Raw genomic sequence first — 3,817 nt, forward strand, 5'->3', positions numbered from 1 at the left:
GTGAAAGATATCCTCCATGGTGTAGTAATTTAAAACAAGCGATTTATTGTAAAGATAAAACTACTCACAAACAGGAGCGAATAGGCAGGCACATACAGCTAAACAGATCGGTGGACGGTACGAACGTCACTTCCGGTTTCCTACGCGTTACGTCACGAGTGGACTTCAATTGGGATCAGGTAGGCACTGGTGAGCTGGCGCCAGCTTGCCATGAGAGGGACTAATGTTCCTCTCACGGCCGCCAGTGATCAGCCTTTTTTTTTCAGCATGAGGAGGAAAAATAGCCCATTACCGTCTCTGTTGTCATCACATGATCAGCTGTCATTGGCTGACAGCTGGTCACGTAGAAAGGGGTCAAGATCGACCCCTTACTCCGATCTGTGATCCAGCGAGTCTCATAGACTCGCTGATCACAGAGAGCACCATGTGCGCCCCTCAGGGGGAGCGCAGGCCGCTCGTGCACGGGACGACGTCAATAGACGTCGTCCCGGCAAAGCAGGTCCACGCTGTAGCTTTCATTCGGCTATAGCGCGGATCTCTAGTGGTTAATTTAATGAAATTTTCTGAAATGATCACTAAACTTAAACAGCTTTTTCACAAAAACTGTAAAAGATATCAAACTGAAAAGATATAGCAAGATAGCTGAATATTTTGTGAACGTTTTAAAGTTTTTTTGGCGTCTGTAGGTAAAAGTATGAAGGAGCTGAAACTTTTGGCAGCGGAAGAAGATTTTACGTATTTTAAGCATGCTCTCATTGACTTCAATGTTAAAAAAAATGTTACAAAGCTTAATATTTTAAAAAGTATAAATAGTAGAAAAAAAGTTGAAGACATCCCATCATCAACTGAAAGAGCTGAACATTTTAAAAGTTGAATGGCTTTAATAGCTGAAAGTATGCAGAAGTTACGCAGAGCCAAAAAACGTACGGAATAATAATAAAAAGATGACTTAATAAATAAAAAAATGAATAACAATAGTGGGACTGCTAAAGCATTCCCACTAATAACAGTAAGTGGTCTTGCTATGCAAGAACACTTAATAATAAAAGGCAGAGCCAGGCTGCCGGTGACAAGTACAAGAGGCTTGAAAGAGAGCCTTATCATTGCCTACGGCCACACCACCCTGAATGAGCCCGCTCTCGTCTAATCTCGGAAGCTAAGCAGGGTCGGGCCTGGTTAGTACTTGAATGGGAGACCGCCTGGGAAAACCAGGTGCTGTAGGCTTTTGCTTTTGCTTTTCTTCCAGCAAGGGTCACTCTCCTCTATGCCTCTTTTTACATTCATTTTTACCCAAAGCGCTCTGAAAGCCCTCCGGCACACCTAGCTCCTCCAAAATCACCCCTGCCCAGCCCCCACTTTTTATAAGCCCACTTCCCTTTTCTCACCCCTTCTTTCAAAAATGCACTTTCTTTCTTCTCTCTCTCTTTCTCTAAATGAAATTATTATTTTTTGGTTTTTAAAAAAAGATTTTTTTTCTCATGTGGTGGTCATAATATTTTGGCTGATCATGGGGTTGTCAGCTTTTGTCACCTCCCACTGTAGTTAGAAGCTTTGGTAACCATGGAAACAAAACAGACAAGAAAAGCCTGGCTGCCTTAACCACTTGCCTACAGGGCACTTTCAGCCTCTTCCTGCCCAAGCTATTTTTCAGCTTTCAGCGCTGTCGCAATTTGAATGACAATTGCGCGGTCATGCTACACTGTACCCAAATGAAATGTTTATCATTTTTCCCCAAAAATAGAGCTTTCTTTTGGTGGTATTTAATTACAGCTGGGAGTTTTTTTTGCTAAACAAACAAAAAAAGATGCAAAAAACAAAACAAAATCATGTTTAATAGTTTGTTATAAAATTTTGCAAACAGGTAATTTTTGTCCTTCATTGATATGCGCTGATGAGGCGGCACTGGTGGGTACGGATAGGCGGCACTGGTAGGCACTGATAGGCACAGTTAAGGCAGCACAGATAAGGTGGCACTGATGGGGACAGATAATGCAGTACTGATGGGCACAGATAAGGAGGCACTGATGGGCACAGATAAGGAGGCACTGATGGGCACAGATAAGGTGGCACTGATGGGTGGCACTGATGGGTACCACTGATGGGTACCAATGAAGGATGGGACTGATGGGTACTGATAGGTGGTACTGATACGTGGCTCTGATAGGTGGCACTGATGGGCACTGGTAAATGACACTGATGGGCATTGATATGTTGCACTGAGGTGCAGCAGTGTTGTTGAGGCAGATTGTGGGCACTGATGGGTGGCACTGTGGGCACTGATGGGTGGCACTGGCACGGGGTAGGTGGGCACTGGTGAGCTGGCGCCAGCTCGCCATGATCGGGACTGATGTCCCTCTCACGGCCGCCGGTGATCGGCTTTTTTTTTCAGCGTGAGGAGGAAAAATAGCCCATTACCGGCTCTGTTGTCATCACACGATCAGCTGTCATTGGCAGACAGCTGGTCACATGGTAAGGGGTCGGGATCGACCCCTTACTCCAATCTGTGATCCAGCGAGTCACATAGAATCGCTGATCACAGAAAGCGCCGCGTGTGCCCCTCAGGGGGCGTGCAGACCGCTCGTGCACAGGACGACGTCAATAGATGTTGTCCCGGCAAAGCAGGTCCATGCTGTAGCCGTCATTTGGCTATAGCGTGGATCTCTAGTGGTTAATTTAATGACATTTTCTGAAATGATCACTAAACTTAAACAGCTTTTTCACAAAAACTCTAAAAGATATCAAACTGAAAAGATATAGCCAGATAGCTGAATATTTCGTGAACATTTTAAAGTTTGTTTGGCGTCTGTAGGTGAAAGTATGAAGGAGCTGAAACTTTTGGCAGTGGAGGAAGATTTTACAGATTTTAAGCATGCTCTCATTGACTTCAATGTTAAAAAAAAATGTTAAAAAGCTTAATATTTTGAAAAGTATAAATAGTAGAAAAAAAGTTGAAGACATCCCATCATCAACTGAAAAGCTGAACATTTTAAAAGTTAAATGGCTTTAATAGCTGAAAGTATGCAGAAGTTACGCAGAGCCAAAAAACCTACGGAATAATAATAAAAAGATGATGATTAATAAATAAAAAAATGAATAACAATAGTGGGACTGCTAAAGCATTCCCACTAATAACAGTAAGTGGTCTTGCTTAATAATAAAAGGCAGAGCCAGGCTGCCGGTGACAAGTACAAGAGTCTTGAAAGAGAGCCTTATCAATGCCTACGGCCACACCACCCTGAATGAGCCCGCTCTCGTCTAATCTCGGAAGCTAAGCAGGGTCGGGCCTGGTTAGTACTTGAATGGGAGACCGCCTGGGAAAACCAGGTGCTGTAGGCTTTTGCTTTTGCTTTTCTTCCAGCAAGGGTCACTCTCCTCTATGCCTCTTTTTACATTCATTTTTACCCAAAGCGCTCTGAAAGCCCTCCGGCACACCTAGCTCCTCCAAAATCACCCCTGCCCAGCCCCCACTTTTTTATAAGCCCACTTCCCTTTTCTCACCCCTTCTTTCAAAAATGCACTTTCTTTCTTCTCTCTCTCTTTCTCTAAATGAAATTATTATTTTTTTGTTTTTCAAAAAAGATTTTTTTTTTCATGGGGTGGTCATAATATTTTGGCTGGTCATGGGGTTGTCAGCTTTTGTCACCTCCCACTGTAGTTAGAAGCTTTGGTAACCATGGAAACAAAATAGACAAGAAAAGCCTGGCTGCCTTAACCACTTGCCTACAGGGCACTTTCAGCCTCTTCCTGCCCAAGCTATTTTTCAGCTTTCAGCGCTGTCATACTTTGAATGACAATTGCGCGGTCATGCTACACTGTA

The 3,817-nt window shown here is 43.6% G+C and overlaps 2 non-coding genes across 2 annotated transcripts; both read left to right on the top strand.

The window, feature by feature from the left end:
• The first annotated feature begins 1,105 nt into the window (after positions 1–1,105).
• On the top strand, positions 1,106–1,224 carry LOC143954192 (5S ribosomal RNA). The gene has a single exon (XR_013269205.1). It is a non-coding gene; the product is annotated as a 5S ribosomal RNA (ribosomal RNA).
• Positions 1,225–3,217: 1,993 nt separating this feature from the next.
• Positions 3,218–3,336, top strand: LOC143954193 (5S ribosomal RNA). Its single transcript, XR_013269207.1, has one exon. It is a non-coding gene; the product is annotated as a 5S ribosomal RNA (ribosomal RNA).
• The last annotated feature ends 481 nt before the right edge of the window (positions 3,337–3,817 follow it).

Source organism: Lithobates pipiens, unplaced genomic scaffold, assembly GCF_037356315.1.
Source record: "Lithobates pipiens isolate NorthernLeopardFrog02 unplaced genomic scaffold, aLitPip1_a1.2 Scaffold_30, whole genome shotgun sequence".
Classification (NCBI taxonomy): Eukaryota; Metazoa; Chordata; class Amphibia; order Anura; family Ranidae; genus Lithobates; species Lithobates pipiens.